Source organism: Rhinolophus hipposideros, assembly GCF_964194185.1.
Source record: "Rhinolophus hipposideros genome assembly, chromosome: 7".
Classification (NCBI taxonomy): domain Eukaryota; kingdom Metazoa; phylum Chordata; class Mammalia; order Chiroptera; family Rhinolophidae; genus Rhinolophus; species Rhinolophus hipposideros.
Genome location: NC_138053.1, coordinates 7,710,377 through 7,729,117, shown reverse-complemented (window position 1 = coordinate 7,729,117; position 18,741 = coordinate 7,710,377). Strand labels below are relative to the sequence as shown.

Genomic DNA, 18,741 nt, shown 5'->3' with positions numbered 1-18,741 from the left:
GGTTTTTCTCTGTGTTAGATCCAGTGCTCAGCAGGAGGCCTGGAGCTGGTGAAAAATCAGGCTCCACAGCGGGTTAGCAGAGCTGAAACTAGAATTCAATTCTCTCATCCCGACTCAGCACTAAGGAAGTGTCCTTTAGCTCTGTAGTGGGAGTTGTGTTTCCCCTGCAATGAGTGGAAATTTCACTATAAGTCATTCTGGAAAGAGGCCAGTCCTTGGACAGTAAATGAAGTGTGGGAGGCAGACCTCAGACTAAACGGAACATGAAAGTCTTCTCTCTCCGCCTCAGGCCTTCTGAACCTGGATTCTGAGGCACAGGCAATGGGATGGTTCATTTTATGCGCCAACTTAGCTAGGCTAAGGTACCCAATTGTTTGGTCCAACATCACATCCTAGATGTTTCTGTGATGGTATTATTTAGATGTGATTAACATATACATTACTAGACTCTGAGTAAAGCGAATTACTCTTTATAATATGGATGGGCCGCATCCAATCAGTTGAAGGCCTTAAGAGCCAAGACAGGGTTCCTGAAGAAGGAATTCTCCTCCTCAAGATTGTAACATAGAATTTCCTCCCCAAGGTTTTACTGTGGTCCTGTGGAATTTGGACTCAAGACTGTGACCTGAAATCAACCTGAATTTCCAGACTTCCATCTGACTCGACGGATTTTGGACTTGCCAACAATCACAATCATGTGAGCCAGTTTCTGAAAAAAAATACCTTTATTTCTATATCTATATACACTATTTGTTCTATATCTCTGAGAACCCTGAGTAACACAAGGAATTTCTCCAGAAACTGACTCCCACTGTGAGAGCCAAGGCTGGGAGTTGGGCAAGAACAGTATTGGAAGTGTTGATGTAAGAAACATCCAAACTTGTAGAGAATTTTTATAAAAATTTATTTAAGCCAAACTGACTGCAACTGCCAGGAAGCAAGATTTTATAATGCTCTGGAGCATGACAGTTTTGCAGTTTTTTAAATGCATTTGAAATTAAAGAGGGAACTAAGGAAGAGTACATAGAGGTGGGAGAAAGCGGGGGTTGGGGGTCGGATTACAAGATTACGTGCAGTTTTCAGGGGCAGCTGCAGTGATTTCACAGGAGTGTTTACAGAGATGCACGGAAACAATGGACGGGGCTTTGCTTAAGGCAAAGATAAACCCTTTCCCAGAAAGTTATATGCCTGGGGCGTGACTACTCATCGTGACCTGCCCAGTTAGGAATTTATGATCAGATCGCCCTGTGAGGTTACGTTCTGCAGAATCCTTTTTTCACCCACAGGAGGGATCCATTGGGTGGATTGGCCTCTGTGAACTCTGACCACAGCCCCTCCCAAGACTCAGCTGGATCAGGGCTGGCAGATTATGGCCTCTGAGTCAAATCCACCCCTAGCCCATTGTGTACAGCCCACCAGTTAACATTGGCTTTTGTATGTTTAAAGGATTGTTCAAACAAGCAAGCAAACAAACAAAAAAGAGTATGTGTCAGTGACTGTATGTGGGCCTGCAGCACATAAAATACTGATCACTTAGCCCTTTACAAAAACAGGTTTGCCGACTCTGCTATGGCTTGTTACTCCTTAAGATTCAGTATATATTCTTTTGCGTCAGATGTTATAGCCTGATCTCAGCTGTGTTGGGGGGCGTTAAGGGATATGTGGTGCCAAAGGAAGATTGGTGCCTTCTCCAGAAGTCAGAGGTGTGAGTATAGAGGCCCGTGCCCAGGGCTTGGTCATCTCACAAGAGAGAGGTGTGGTCAGAGGCCAGAGGGGAAGAAACTGAGAAATTCAGAAATAACGGATGGATAATGTGAGGGGGCCTGGGTCCCAGGCAAAAGAGGCTCTCAGAAAATCTCACTTGGGAGGTTTAACAAAAATAATGTATGTGACTTAATTGGGAAGGTTAGGACTTACCATTTTTGTGGACAGAAAATCAGAATTATTCAACATGAAAACTAAGTTGGTAAAATGAGGTGGTCGGTGGGCAGGGACTCTGAGCCAAGTGGCTTGGCCAGTCTCACAGGGCACCGAGTGTCACACAGGCTCTACTGAAGCATGGGGAGGAAGCCCTGCTCCAGGAATCAGGATAACTTTCTAATAGTGAGATCCTTTTTCATTACAGAAATACCTTAAACACCAGAATAGAAGAAGACCACGAAGACAACACATCTTCTGAAGAAGAAATCTAAAATATTGTTTTCCTACTTGAATATACAAACCATTAGGGAGGCAGATGCCTATCTATGATATATTAATAATATATTATTTACATTTTATATATTAATTTAGGGGTATGTCTTTTTTTTTTTTTTAACGAGGGCACAGCTCACAGTGGCCCATGTGGGGATCGAACCGGCAACCTTGTTGTTATTAACACCACACTCTAACTAACTGAGCTAACCTACCACCCATAGGGATATGTTCATTTTTAAAATCACACTGTCATTCAGGGTGTGTGGGGACAGAGCCAGAAGTGCAGTTTCCAGGCTCTCGGCCTCACGTGGAAAGGTGCTCACTCGGGTAGTAAATGGCCATCAACTGTGATTGGATGGCCATCAGCTGTGGCTAGTTGGCCGTCAGCTGTAACCAGTGAGCCATTGGCCACTAATATAACTGCCATGGCTACGCTAGTAGCAAATGGGGGCTAGCAAGAAGAGGGTGGCTGAGCTAGCAAGCGCGGACTGCAGTTAGCACAGTGGAATGCAGTTAACAAGTGAGGTGGGTTGGCAGAGACAAGTGGACGGCAGGTTGTGGATAGTGTGACTCCTGCTTCCTGTGTCTCTAATCCAGCCGCCAGCAAGAATATAGTCATAGTGGTATGACTCCCCTGTTTATGGCTCCGTGGGTGTCCCTTTTTGGCTTCACCATATCCTGTGTTCTTATGTGGGGAGCAGGACGAGAAACCCCGCATGACACCCCGCATAAGAACGCAGGACATGGTGAGACCAAAAAGGAACAACCACGGAGCCATAGATAGGGGAGTCATACCACTATATTCTTGCTGGCGGCTGGGTTAGAGACACAGGAAGCAGGAGCCACACTATCCACAAGCTGCCGTCCGCTTCTCTCTGCCAACCAACCTCACTTGCTAATTGCAATCTGCGCTTGCTAGCCCAGCCACCATCTTCTTGCTAGCCCCCATTTTCTGCTAGCGTAGCCACGGCAGTTATATTAGTGGCCAGTGGCTCACTGGTTACAGCTGACGGCCAACTAGCCACAGTTGATGGCCATCCAATCACAGTTGATGGCCATTTACTACTTGAGCCAGCACCTTTCCACGTGAGGCCGAGAGCCTGGAAACTGCACTCCTGGCTCTGTCCCCACACACATGTTTATGTAGCAATTTATAAATTTACAAATATTGGATTTTCTACTCTCTGACTTCATGAAACTGTTTTTTTCAAATCTTACCCTGAATATTTGACACCAATGTCTATATTCTCACGGGACCCCTGTTCCCCCATACACCTTTCTATTACGGAACATTTAAAACATATACAAGATAAAAGAATAATGAAACCCAAGCAATCATCACCAGCTTCAATAATTATCAATGCCTAGCCAAACTTGTTTCCTTTATACCCTACCTACTTCTCTCCCATATTATTCTTTTCTTTTTTTTGAATTGAGGTAAAAGTCACATAACATAAAATTAACCATTTTAAAGTGTACAATTCAGTGGCATTTAATACATTCACAATGTTGTACAATCACCACCTCTGTCTAGTTTCCAAACATTTTCATCACCCTAAAAGAAAGCTGTACTTACATTAAGCAGTCATGCCCTCCACCCAGCCCCTGGCAACCACAATTCTGCTTTCTTTCTCCATGGATTTAATTTCCTGGACATTTCACACAATATGAGTTTTGACAATTAAGTTCGCAAACTTGTTGCAATGATGTTGCTAACCTTTTTTGATGCCAGAGGGATTATTCATTATGAATTTGTACCAGCTGGACAACTAGTTAACAAACTTTACTATTTGGAAGTGCTGAAAAGACTGCATGGAAAAGTTAGATGACCTGAACTTTTCTCCAACAATTCATGGCTCTTGCATCACGACAATGCACCAGCTCACACGGCACTGTCTGTGAGGGAGTTGTTAGCCAGTAAACAAACAACTGTATTGTAATATTCTCCCTACTCACCTGATCTGGCTCCCAGTAACTTCTTTCTTTACCCTAAGATCAAGGAAATATTGAAAGGAAGACATTTTGATGACATCCAGGATATCAAGGGTAATACGACGACAGCTCTAATGGCCATTCCAGAAAAAGAGTTCCAAAATTGCTTTGAAGGGTGGACTAGGCACTGTTGTCGGTGCACAGCTTCCCAAGGAGAGGACTTTGTGATATTCAGCAATGAGGTAGGTAGCACTTTTCTATGATGGGTTTGCGAACATAATTGTCAGACCTCGTATGTAACCTTTTGTGTTTGGCTTCTTTCAGTTAGTATAAAGTTTTCAAGGTTCATGTGTGTTGTAGCATGTGTCAGTAGTTCACTCCTTTTTATGGATGAATAGTAGTTCATTTTGTGTATCTATCACAATTTCTTTATCTATTCCTCCCATGCATTGTTTCCCCTTTTTGGCTATTGAGAGTAACGCTGCTGTGAACATTCTTGTACACGTGTTAGTTTGAGTGCCTGAGGGCACGTTCCTAAAGATAGAATTGCTGGGTGTTTTAAAGGTATCCAGAATTTGTTTAAATGAGGCATGGTGAGACATACAGACATGGAAATCACTGTCATGAAGGAAGAAGTTTATACTCACAGATTCCTAGAAACCGGAGGCATAATATGTCACACAGGGCCACATAAGGAAGCACCACACTTGGTTAGGAGGCAGAGGGAGCTGGGGAAAATGTGGGCAAGAGTCTTTATTGTGCTTTTTGTGGGAAGGAAGTGGCAAGACAGTATGAGTGGGGTTAAGATTGGCTAGGTTGAATAATTTCAACTGGCTCTGTAGTACCTGGCCCTACGGTGGATTAGGGCCTGGGGTTCATGGCCTGGAGTGTGAGCCTGACAAAGGAGGTGGTTAGCAGAATGGGCTCTGGATTGGTTGGTTTGCATGAGAAAGACCATCTCTCACCAGGTGAGTTGTTCTCTCTAGGAAGTAGGAACCCTGGGAAGGGTGATCTCTCCAGTGTTAGTAAGGCCCCAGCTACCAAAGCATCACAATACTGAAAGTAAAAAGACATGCTTAATACACTGGACCATATGGTATTTCTATGTTTAAGGGTTTAAGGAAGTGCTAACCTGTTTTCTATAGCGGCTGCACCATTTGCCCTTTCACTTCTTCTTTTACTGTGGTCATTGGTCACAAGACTGTGAATCAGCAGAATTTGATCCTTCTTTGGCTTCCACGAAAGAGCTATTTTTATGAGGAGGAAGATGGGACCTAGCCACAGGCAAGAAGGAAAATCGTGTGGTCCTGACTTCCTGTGCCCTTCTGCCCTGGGACTCCTCTCCTTCTAAGAGTGCGGTCTCCTCAACGGACCATCAGAAGGACCTTTGTCCACATGCTCGGAGGCCTTTGCTCCTCCTGCACTCACCTGCTTTCAGTGAGCCTCAGGCTAGTATCTTCCAACCTCCCTCTCAAGACCATTCTTTTCCCTCCTTGCATCTCCCGGAACTTAAGGACCAAGAGCCCCTTACGTTTTTATCCTGGGCCCCACCCAGGGGTACACCAAAGCCAGCTCTCGCCTGCCTGGAAGAGCATCTCTCCCCAACACCACTTTCAGTGACATCAGGTTGAAAGCTTGAAATCAGCCATGTTAGGACTGTTTACACTAAGGGAATCAGCAAATACTACAAAACAGAGCTTTCCCCACAGAGCCAGGTGTTAAACATTGACGAGCACATCACTGGCCCCGTCTTACCTGTCTGTAAACAAGGACCTGCCAAAGTGTTTGCTGATGACCAGTGTCGGTATCAGCTGCTTCCATGTGGAGTTCCTGAGTCCTCCTCCTAGCAGGTTAGCCTGGCCCCGGGGGCACAGCCAGCCAGGTGGTGGCAGATGGACAGACATCATACCAGCAAGCCCTGAACTGGCAAGGACAAGGACATTTAGGCAGAGCATCTGCTCAGGACTGACACACACACACACACACTCACACACTCACACACGGTTTACTTTAATACTTATGGGTTTATTTAAATTTCTATCGGAAAAAAATGCAGGCAGTATATTTTGGGGTGAATTCAATTTTTAAAAAACCATTAAGTGTATAATAGTCTGGGTGCTGGGCAGAAAAGGTAAAAATTATGAAGATGATAAGAGAATGGATGAAGTTTGGTTGTTGGTGATAGGGTGCTAGTGAAGACTTTTAGTCCGGGGTGATTGGGGCAAGGGAGCCTAATCACCAGCCTGACACTAGCGATGACTTTCCCTTACTAACATTTACTTCAGGACAGGCATCATGCCAGGAACGCTATGTATAGCAGTTCCCTTTTTCCGCATAATACTACTGGAAAGCAGAGGGTTTCATCCCCACTTCACAGATGATAAAACTGAGGCTGCAGCCAGAATTTGAACCAAGGTCTAATTGCCTCTAAAGCCCATGGTCTTCATCACTCTGACTCCTATGCCTTATTGTGCTATATTGTAATTATTTGTTTATGTCTTTTCTTTCCAGTGGACTCAGCTCTAATGGCTTTAATCTGAAATGGGTCCTTCCCCGGATCCCAGAATCTCTGAAGCTTGCATTTCCTACTCGGAGCTCTGCAAAGAGATGCTTGCATGCCCCCCCTTGGTGGGGATCTCACTGGATGGCTTCCCCAACCATAACCGTCTTCCTCCTTTACGTCTTGATTCTTGCTTCTGTTCCCCTTGGGCCTCCAACGTCTAGGAGGCAGCAATGACACTGAGATTCACAAGGGGCTCCCCTAGGCCCCTTCAGTCTACAGCTGTCCCAGTTCTCCACCCAGACTGGGCCAGCTGGTTAGCAGTGCCCTTGGATTCTTGTTAAGATGAACTCTTGGAAGACCTCCCATCAGGGGACCAAAGGGCAAATCACTTCATAGCTGCCGCCTGTCTCTGCCCTTGCTCTACCAGGGCACACACCCCTTCCAGTACCAGGTTTAGGTGGTGTGACAAAGTCCATCCTGACAATGGGCTCACTGTGCTCTCCCGATGGGAACAGCCCCCACCCCTGCATGTGCACCTGTTAAGGTCTGCCTGTTGCCACGAGCCAACTTCTCAAAAGTCTGTATAAACCTTGGGTTCCTGAATTTCTAAGCCAAACAAAGGTGAGATTGCAGGAGGCTCCCTTCTGTGCCTGGGAGGTCCATCCTCTCATTCCACTCTTCCTGTCACTCCAGATCTGATAAATAAGGGGAAGCATTTCTGCGCTGGGTGTGAGGCTGTCAGTTTGTCACTTTCAGGTCAGTGGCTCCCAGGACCACCCTGTTCCCAGTCTTCTGGGTCTGTGTCTTGTGTATGTTTGGCATTGAAGAGGGAGGTTACCACGCGAAGCAGTGACACCCCCAGCCTGCTCTCCTGAATCCTCTGAGCTCCCCACTTCAGTGCCCACCCATCCTCCTGATGCCCTCCTGGATGTCCCCTGCTTCAAACCTGACACTGTCCACCTTCAGCCACCTTCAGTTAGGGGACTGGGGCAGGAATCCAGGAGGGCGCTGGTGGGGTCTGAGCGAAGGTGCTGGCAATGAGGGTCGACAGGAAGAAATGGATTTGAGAGCTACTGAGGAAGGCTCTCAGTGTGCTGGAATTGGCACCACGTAACAGACCAGGCCTGCCTGGTGCCTTGGAGAGGGCACGAGTTCTTTACCAGGAAGATGTAGGAGCAGCCCTGTTGTATCATGGCTTTGAGGTCTTGAGCAAGTCACTTAACGTTTCTGAGCCCCAGTTTCCTCACCTGTGAAACGAGGATAATAAAAGGATGAGATAAGAGTTCAGCGGATCAAGTGGGGCTTTAAGGCAATAGCTGGAGGGACGCAAATCTGAACTGGTGGCAATGCATCCCCTTAAAAGGCAGGCCTGGAATAGTCTCTCACTAAGTCTTACGATGCTACCCCTCATCCTGGGAGGTGGGCTTTCACACCCCCATCTTACAGCGAAGGGCTGGGCTTCAGAGAAGTTCAACACCGGGCCTGGTGCCACCAAATGAGCAAGTGGAGGCAGGCAGGGCTCACACCCAGGGCTGTCTGCGTCTAGGGCTGGGTCCTTCCCATGGTGCTGCAGTGTCAGTGTCTGCGGCGTGGGCTGGGTGGGGCGTTTGGACCTCTGCAATCTCTGTGGGCCCCCAGTCCCCATCTGCAAAGTGTCAAGATAGGTGAGACCTCCCTGCCACCCCAAGGGTCTTCTTCTTCTAATAATTGTTTGGATGTCCAGACCTCTCCCTACTGCCCTGCCAGCTACATACTAGAAAGTTCTATGACAACCCCCAGTACCTTGGACCCAATAGCCCCAAACAGCTTTCACCCAGACTTGCTTTCCCTGGTGGATTCTTCTCTTTCATGAATTACCCTAACCACACACACACCCAAGTTTGAAGCCCGAGTGTTATCCTGGTCACCTCCTTCTCCTCCTTCAATTAACAGGGCACCAAGTCCTGGCAAATCCACTTCCCAAGTAGTTATCAAATCCATCCTCTTCTTTCCACTCTCACGGCCTGCCCTCTTCCCTCTGGGCCCCTACCCTAGCTGCAGCCAGGGTGATTTCTGTAAAGCTCCAGACCTGACCAAGTCACCCCCGACTCCTTGACTTCATTCCTGCGGCCTCCAGCGCCTGGAACACGCTTCTCCTACCCCTAGACCCTCCCACCTCCATCAGCCTCACTCAGCGCAGGAAGCACCTCTTCCAGGAAGTTTTCTCTGATATTTTCTGCTGCCCTGTGCGGCACCTACCACCTGTGTCATAATTGCCTGTGTCTCATAGCTCAGTGTGAGCTCCTGAAGGCAGTACCTGTGGATAGTTTCCCTTGGTGTGTCTGGATGAGCAGGGCTCCTGCACACAGCAGTGCTCAGTGAGTGGATGGATGCGTAGATGGATGGAAGACTAGCTCAAGTTTTATTAGAGGGTTGGTGTGAGGGATTTGTTTTCCCTTCCAAGAAACACATTTGCATTTTAATGAAAGAGACGGTTATTTAGAGGGTAATTGTCAATTATCAGTGTAGTAGGGTCAAGAAGGTGACATTTTTCAACCCCTCAAAACACATCCACTTTATCTACCCTAGGAAAGATCTTGAAATAGCTATCTGTCACCCAGTATTGTTGATTTTACCTTCCAAGTCATTTTCCTCCTTCCTTAAAGTCCATTCAAGAGCCTGCAGAGCCTGACTGCCTGGAAGTTCCATTTTAGGGGCCCAGAAAAGCCCCACTGACCCCAGATATTTGCTCTTCTGCCGACTAGTTCCTGAAATGGGCTTAACTCCTCTAACTTAAGGCTCAGATTCCTGCTAGATGGTGAAGAATTGTAGGAGCAGCACGCTTTGAAGTTGACTAAAAGCTCTCATGCCCATAATTTCCTTGGATTCTCATGACCACATGAGACAGCTAGTACCCCGCCCCCCCCCCCCAGCCACCCATTTCATGGATGAGGAAATCAAAGCCTGGGAGAAGTGAGTGATTGCCCAAGTTCATGCAGCTAAGTTTGAGCAGGTGTGAAAGTACAACCCTCCAATATACATAGCTGCTCCTCCCCTTGACCCCCAACCCAGTTTCAAACTTTACTAGGAAAGCACATTGTTTTCCAAAAATTTGTCCTTCATGTTTCTTCACTATCAAATCACAAATTTTCTCTTCGTAACTAACAAATGATTTGTGGGGAGATACTTTGAGGCCATGTAAATATCCCATTTCTCGTCACACTTTCAGCCACTAGCAGAAAGTTAAAAGTTTGAGATCAAGATGTCAGCCGGGTTGGTTGTTTCTGAGGGCTGCGAAAGAAGGAGCTGTTCCAGGCCTCTCCCCTTGATTCGTAAATGGCCATCTCCTCCCTGTGCGTCCTCACATTGTCTTCCCTCTGCGCATGTCTGTCTCTATGTTCAACTTTCCCCCTTTTATAAGGATGCCAGTTTTATTGGGTTAGGGCACATCCTAATGGCCTCATTTTATCTCTGCAAAGACCCTATCCCCAAATAAGGTCACATTCTAAGATACTGGGGATTAGGACTCCAGCAAATATATATTTTTTTGGGGGGGGACACAATTCAATCCAAAACACATTTATTTATTTGTTTATTGACTTTTATTTTATCCAATCCATCACTATCTCTATTACTGGTCAAACTGTCATAGATTTGGCGAGTGTGAGCTCCTGCAAGCTGGCTTCTATGTCCTTTTGACATATTCCCATGGTTCTTTGAGAACTTTCTTACTTTCCAGCACAAAAAGACATTCCAGGCTCCACTTTCTCTGTCCTAGGACTAGAATCAGCTATTTCTCCCAGGAGAAATGTTTTTGCTAAGTATGCTCATTGCTACTGGTGTGTCATTGTTTCTAAATGATGATATTTAAATGTCTCTGCTTCCAATCCTGGGCTCATCCTCTCTGTCTGCCTTTGCATGTTTTCAATGCCCTTTTCCAAGAGTGAGAAACCTGGTTCCCATTGTTCTCATTTGCAGATGCCTAAAATATAAGAGGCCTCTTATTTTAAGCTGTTATCAGTCACTTGTGTGTACAGCGAATGCCCGTTATTGCCTTTCTATGGAGTGGTAGGTTTAAATAAGAAGGGAAAGAGGGAGTAAAGAGGCACGGGGCCCGAGGAGGTTCACCAGGGAAGAAAAAAAGAAAAGGGGGCCCTGAAGCTTCAGCTCTCTAAAGACTCTGCCATGGAACCCATTGAAGGAAGAGTCTTTTTCTGCCTGCTTGCCAGGAAATGCGCCCAGGGTAGGGGAGAACTGAGGGAAAACACACTGCTCCCCACCTCACTGTGACCACTCAGGTTCCAATCTGAGAAGTCAGACTGTTAGATGAAAGTCAGGCTGCGTGAGGGAGGCAGGTAAGATCTCTGAGACCGCACAACCTTAAAAAGCCATTAAGTCCCCGCCATTTGAACCGACATTTTAAAAGTTTCCTCAGCTTCTTCTCTTTCTTTCCTTTTTTTCTTTAACTTTTAATTGAGATAAATGTCACATAATATGAAATTCATCATTTAACCCCTTTAAAGTGTATACTTGAGTGGTATGTTCACAATTTGTACAACCCTCACCACATTTCCTCCATCACCCCCCCAAAAAAGCCCCCCATATTTTCCAAATCGCTCCTACTCCCAGGCCCCTGGCTGGGAGTCCCAGACCACTAATCAACTTTAAGGCTCTATGGATTTGCCTCTTGTGGACATTTCTTATAAATGGAATCATACAATATCTGGTCTTTTGTGTCTGAATTTTGTTACTTAATGTAAAGTGTATATTGGTACTTCATTCCCTTCTATGGCTGAGTAAAATTCCATTGTATAACTATAATAATGCTTATCCATTCATCACTTGTTGGATATTAGGTTGTTTCCACATTATAGGCTACTATGAATAATGCTGCCATGAATATTAGTGTTTTTGTGGGAACATGTTTTCATTCTCTAAGGTATGTACCTAGGAGTGGAATTGCTGAATCATATTGTAACTCTACGCTTAATTGTTTGAGGAACTGCTAAATATTTCCACAGGGGTTATGCCATCTTACATTTCCACAAACAATGTATGAGGGGTCCCATTTCCTCAGCAACACTTATTTCCATTGTTGTTGTTTTTTCAATAACCATCCTAGTGTGTAGGAAGTGATGTCTCATTGTGGTTTTGATTTGGATTTCCCTAATGATTAATGATGTAGACCATCTTTTCATTGGCCATTTGTATATCTTCTTTGGAGAAATGTCTAGTTAAATTCTTTGCTTATTTTTAATTGAATTATTTGTCTTTTTGTTGTGGAGTTGCATGAGATTTTTATATATTCTGGATATTAGACCCTTACCAGATGATTTACAAATATTTTCTCCCATTATGTGGATTGACTTTTCACTTTCTTGATAGTGTCCTTTAATTCACAAAAGATTTTAATTTTAACGAAGTCAAACTTATTCTTTCTTTGCTTGCTTGTGCTTTGGTATCATAACAAAGAAACTGTTATTTAATCCAAGGTCATGAATATTTACACCTATGTTTCCTTCTAAGAGTTTTATGGTCTCAGCTCTTACACTTAGGCTTTTGATCCATGTTTAGTTAATTTTTATATACGGTGTGAGAGAGGTCCAGTTGCATTTATTTTTATGGGGAGGTCCAGTTGTCCTGGCATCATTTGCTGAAAAGACTATTCTTTCCCATTGAATGACCTTAGTACCTTGGTAAAAAATTAACTGAGGGTTTATACGTGGACTGTCAATTCTATTCCATCGATCTGTATGTCTATCCTTAAGCCAATACCAAACTGTCTTCATTACTTTAGTTTGTAGTGTGTTTTGAAATCCAGAAGTGTTAGTCTTTCAACTTTGTTCTTTTTTTTCCCAAAATTGTTTTGGCTATTCTGGGTTCCTTGCATTTCCATACGAATTTCAGAGTCAGCTTATCCATTTTCACTCTCTTTCTTAGCCTTTCTCTCCCTCACTACCTCTCCATTTTTAACCCCCAAACTATGGTGGTTCAAGTTTAGGCTACAAACTGAAGGTGGAGTCAGGGGCTATGTGACCATGAGCAAGTTACTTTACCTCTCTGTACAATGAAATGCATTATATCTTCTCTACTAGTCATTAATGTAGATTAAATTACATTTAATAATAAAATAAAACTCATGGAAGAGCCTTGGATTACTCAGATCATCAGCTTGTAAACTTGTAACAAAAGAGCAAAAACAAGAATGACCACCTTTTGGGGGACAATTGATCTTTGCCAGACAGGCAGCTATGCACTTGACATGAATCATCTCATTCAATCCTCATAATAACCCATGAGGTAGATATTGTCATTAGTTCCCATTTTTTAGATGAGGACACAAACACCAAGGCATGGAGAAGTTAACTAACGATCAGATAGCAAAAGACTGAGCTGAGGTATCAAGCCTGGCAGGTGATTTTCAAATCTAGAAGGTGGTCCTACTTGTCCATGGCTACTGGCCAGTCTTCTCAGGGTTTAGAGAGAGGCTTTGCAAGGTGGGTTCTGGGCTGACTTCCAAGAAGTGGTTCATAGGAAACTTGCAGGTGCTTCTTACCTACAACCTGGAAAGGAGTGGATGGCATCTTGGAAGATGGCACCTCAGATTCTTCATCTCTCTTTCCACAGGTTCTTCAGGTAGATCTAATGGGCAGCGTGAAGCCAAATTAAACTCTCCCTGGCCCATGTCCAGTTCCTCTTTGTCCCTCCCCTGGACAGCTATAACAACCTCCCAGTCAGCCTCCCTGCCCCCAGCCCCTTCCTACTACACCTGCTAACGGATCCCATCAGGTCACTAGATCACAGACAATTAACTCTGCACCTCAAAACCATGGGTGGCAGCCCCACAGCCCACAAGGCTGAGCTCCACTGTGAGAAGTACCACGTGAACCTTGAATTCAGACAGAACTCAGTTCAAATGCGAGCTCTACCCTTTTTTGACCTCTAAACCTTGGTTTCCTTGCATATAAAGTGGGGAGGTATTTAATGGACAGGAGGGATATAAAATACTTAGCAGTTTCATAAGCAGGCTGGGCTCCGCTCCCTCCGCTGCCCTCCTACCCAGTCCGCCCCACCCTAACACCACAACCTTTTCCCTGTTGTCCACTTTTGCCTGATTTCAGGGCCATCAAGACTAGGGTTTCTGGGTGGGAATTCCTACCCGTTCTCGGGAATTGTTTTCACTTTTCCATTCCTGAATCCCGAGAAAAGTTGGTCAGGAAATCGGGAAAATCAGCTCCTTGAACCCTGGTGGTTGGTAGAATTGGCTGTCACTTTGTGGAAATGATTCACGGTGGAGAACAGAAAATAGTTTGTATCTCGGGACTCGGGAATGGGAAAGCAAAAATATTCCTGAGAACGGGTGGGAATTCCCGCCCGGAAACCCTAAACTCAAGACCAACTCTCCCTTTCTGGGACATGTCTTCAGGTATTTGAAATTATATATCATTGCCATAAATATAAAACCCCTTGTCATATAGGGTAACCATAACAAGACATATTCAAATTAAAAGGAGAAATGCCAATTCTAGGTCTGTCCCCGGGCCACCACAGCAGCATGGCAGGCGCCAAATTGCGTGGGGAGCTTGAGCAGCAGCTCGGCGCATGCGCCACCTGCACGGAGGTCGTGGAGCACGGGAGGTGGTTACAGTTGAAGAAATGATGCCTCCTATCCAACATTTGAAGGGAGCACATAGTAAGAACTTATTTCTTAAAGACAAAAAGAAAAAAGGCTATTGGCTGGTGACAGTTCTTTATGAGAGACAAATTGATTTAAATGATCTTGCCAAGCAGTTAGGTGTTGGAAATGGAAATCTGTGGTTTGCTGATGAAACAGCCATGCTAGAAAAACTTAAAGTTGGCCAAGGCTGTGCCACACCCTTGACACGCTTCTGTGATGACGGAGATGTGACATTTGTTCTGGAGTCTGCTGTTTTGCAAGGTGGATATGAAAAGGTATACTTTCATCCAATGTCCAGTGCTGCCACCATGGGATTGAGCCCCGAAGACTCTCTTACATTTGTGAAGAAGACAGGACACGATCCCATAATCCTAAATTTTGATAAAAACAACTAATTGGGCTAATATTTAGAATACATGTATTTCTCAAAGCTGTTTTTCTTCATTGTAATTTGTAAAAAGCATTTAAAATGGTAAGAGTATTTAGCATCTTGGTTTGGCGACTACTTAAATCGTTTTAGGAGGAATATTTCAGCTTAAAGAAGCTGTTTTTAGAAAGATGTATTGAGGTAGTGTTAGCTCAGATCCTACCCTTCATGAATCATTACAGGAATGCATTACAAGAATAGTTAACATCAAAACAAGGGTTAGTTAGGGGCGGCCGGATGGCTCAGTTGGTTAGAGCCAAGCTCTTAACAACAAGGTTGCCAGTTCAATTCCCACATGGGATGGTGGGCTGTGCCTCCTGCAACTAAGATTGGAAACAGCCACTGGACTTAGAGTTGAGCTGCGCCCTCCACAACTAGATTGAAGAACAACGACTGATGGGTCTTAGAAAAACATACCGTTCCCCAATACTCCCCAATGAAACAAAAACAAAACAAAAACTAAGGTTAGTTAACTAAGATTAACTATGTTACATCTTCATTAGGGTGTTATTGTACTTGAAAAAATCAAGTGACAAAACAGCATATATAAAATTATGCATTTGACAGTGTACATATAGGGAAAAAATCAAAAGGAATATATTAAATTGTTGATATTTATGCTTATCTTTGGGAAATGAGGATTAACGAATAATTCCCCAGCAAGAAAATTAAACATGGGGCAAGGGCTAAAACTGTACATTACTGGGTGTTTGTTTTTAAACTGGTGATTTTTTTTTCAGTGAAAAAAATAAGCTAATTAACTTTTTATAAAGTTATATTCTTAGATAACTTTAATTTAGAAAAACTCAAAGTAGGGATGGAAAATGTAATCATTATACTAATGAAATTACATTTTAAAACTCAGTAGCAAAATATACACAGGCCATTAAGAAGGATTTGTTTAGTCTTTGTTCAAAAGTTAGAAAAGTTGGGCGGACGGGTGGCTCAGTTGGTTAGAGTGCGAGCTCTGGGCAATGGGGCTGCCGGTTCGACTCCCGCAAAGGATGGTGGGCTGTGCTCCCATGCAACTAGCAACGGCAACTGGACCTGGAACCGAGCTGCGCCCTCCACAACTAAGATTGAAAGGGCAACAACTTGACTTGGAAAAGTCCTGGAAATACACACTGTTACCCAATCAAGTCCTGTTCCCCTTCCTCAATAAAATCTTTAAAAAAAAATCAGAAATGTGAACATGGATAAGTTATATATTAAATTTTACTCATCCCCTTTTAGTTATGGCATATGAGAAGTATAAGATCCCAAGATTATGTATTGTCAGTTGTCACATAGAAGCTAGTTCAAAAATAAAGGAAAATTGACATTTTTTTCACTTCACTTAAATTCAAACAAAACCCTTCATCAGTTGAGAGTCTCGTGCAGACTAGACTACAAAAATAGCCTATAGATCTTGTCATGAAAATTCTCATGTTTTCCTCTAGTATAATCAAATGGGATAGTCATAAGATAACCATATTTTTCTAAATTTGATCACTCAAAAACTAATTTCCATCTGGTAGAGATACTGTACTTAATTTATACCAATTTATGTCACTAAGGCAAAATCAAAGTAAACACTTGTCATTTCTTAATATATATGATTAGGAACTACAAGTCCACTCATTGCACAATTTTCATAAAGTAAAGAACGGATTTAAGTGGTGGTAAGTAAGATATACTTTCTATAAATGATAACCTTATTCTGAGTTGCCATGTTAGTTTTTAACCTACGCTGCACTATATCTCTAAGTAAATTTTAGGTTGCTTTGCATATAAATGAAAGTTTAATGAATAGACTCAAAGACACTGAGGACCTTAGATAACTGGTCTAACTGCTCTTCGCACCTTTTGGTGAAAATAGACCCAGAAAGACTGACCTGTCCAAGGACACAAGGCTGGTTGCCACTCTGCCTCCAAGGGCTGTACGTGAAAAAGAGATACTGATTCATACAGTCTGTTAATGTGTTTAAACCTATTTTGGAATTGACAGAACGGATAGACTCTCTCCTGAAATCTCCAATACACATCTCAAAATGATTAGGACAATCATCCAAACAAGGTTATGTGTTATGTCTGAAAATAGGTTTTCCTAGGCAAAGGAAAAGGAAAGAATAATACTTGGCTAAATTTTATAATTTTTAAATGATTCCTAACCACTTGTTATAAAAATCACCTGTTTTATTTTTATATCAATTTGATAAGTGAATGTTAAACCAACCTGATTAAAAAAATAAAAACTACAATGAAAAATAATGAATGCTTTTAAAAAGATAAATCAAACAATAGTGTCTTTTGATGTAAACTGGATTTCTGTGGCTGATACTAGGTATTGCCAAATAATACACATTTTGCAATTCAAAAAGAAATGCCAGTTCTTGTATCGTATCATCTGTGTTGGTGTGGCTGCCACACTAGGGGAGAGGCAGATCTGGGCAACACCCCACTTCTGAGATGGAGAAACTGTGGCGGGGTGCGGAGCAGGGTTTGAGCCAAGCCAGGGGGTTTCCAAGTACTTCACACTGCCCCTCTTTCTTCTTTCTTTTCCGCCTCCCTCCCTCAAGTCTGTACCTGCTGTCGTGCTCTCCTCCTCCCCCTCGTTGTCTCATCCCCTCCCTCCTCTTTCTCTTTTGATTTATCCCTTTCTATTCTGCTGTCCTAGGACCTCCTCCCCACTCTTACTTTAAATAATCACTCTGGCTGTTGGATTCCGCCTCTTCAAGCAGGAAGGGTGCAGGATCCCATTTGTGGAGACCAGATACATGGTTGTGATGGTGTCCAGTCACTTATCCTTCATGGATTTCAGTTTTCCCCTTTTAAAATAGGATTGACAAGTCCTGCCTTACCTCCTTCTCCAGACAGAGCACCAGGATGGGATGTTTTTTAGAAAGGGCCTTGGAAAAGCCCCTAAAGGGTATGACTAATCAGGGTGAAACCCTCCCACCCAAAGGCCTTCTGCCCTGGCACTGTGCTTACCACAGATGGACAGCAAGGGCTCCGCCTCGTGCCACCCACCCTGCTCAGCCCTGTCCCCATTCTTCTCCCACACGATGCCTCTGCCCCACTTCTTCCTTCACCATTTCTTTCTCCTGCCTCACCCCACTCCCTGCACCCACTGAGGCATAACACCCAGACAATAGGCTATCCCCTCTGAATTGTTGAGGAGGTTACAATGGGATGTCATAAAATGGAATCATGAAAGTCCCTGAATGTAGAAAGGACTCATCATTGAACGCTCCCTGTTCTCTGCCAGGTGAGGACTGTTACTGCTGGCTGATGAGGGGAAGGTGCAAAGCTGGTGAGGAGCTGAGCAGGGCTCTCAATGTTTTCACACCGTATAGCAGGGCAGTGGGGAGATCAGGCCCTGCTGGCCTCCCCAACTCCACTCTTGTGAGCAGCAGAAGACCTGCCTGCTGGCTGCCTTGTGTACACGCTGACCCCAGTCCTGCTGGGCGGAGGCCATGTGGAAGTCCCTGGTCCAGAGGAGAGGGACCAAAGTTGGTCCACCATGTATTCATTCTATACACTGGCCACTGGTTGTCATCTAGGTGATGAGTGCCACTCTGCTCCCATACTAGTGTGCTCCTGGTGCCATAGTTGGCCAGAGCAGGGAGGCCAAAGAAGGCCAAGTGTTTCCATGAGAAGTAGAATGGAGAGGACTGGGGGGAGAGTTTGGAAATGGACACATCAATGACAAGAGTCTCTAAACCTGGGGTCCTAGCCTGAGATCCTGGAAAGGGGCTTGGAGTGAGGTGGGAGCCATGTCCCACCCTGTTTGACAGAGCCACTTCAGTTCCTAACAACTGAATGTATCGTTATGATTGGCAAAGCCCCGGCATGGTTGCCACTTCCATCCTTCAAACCTCAGCAGAGCCGTCAAATCCGAGTGCATCGCTGACTTTCCCTTCAGCAGAACTGGCTGGTTTCCCATTCCCCATGCATACCCCTTGTCTCAGGTCAGGGTCCCTAAAGCAGACCCCGAGACACAAATTCAAGGATTCGTGGGCAAGTGGCTTATTAGGAAGTGCTTCC

The 18,741-nt window shown here is 44.4% G+C and overlaps 1 pseudogene across 1 annotated transcript; it reads left to right on the top strand.

Annotated features, from left to right (window-relative positions):
* Positions 1-14,165: 14,165 nt before the first annotated feature.
* On the top strand, positions 14,166-14,683 carry LOC308499851 (prolyl-tRNA synthetase associated domain-containing protein 1-like; annotated as a pseudogene). The gene has a single exon. The product of its transcript is annotated as a prolyl-tRNA synthetase associated domain-containing protein 1-like (transcript).
* The last annotated feature ends 4,058 nt before the right edge of the window (positions 14,684-18,741 follow it).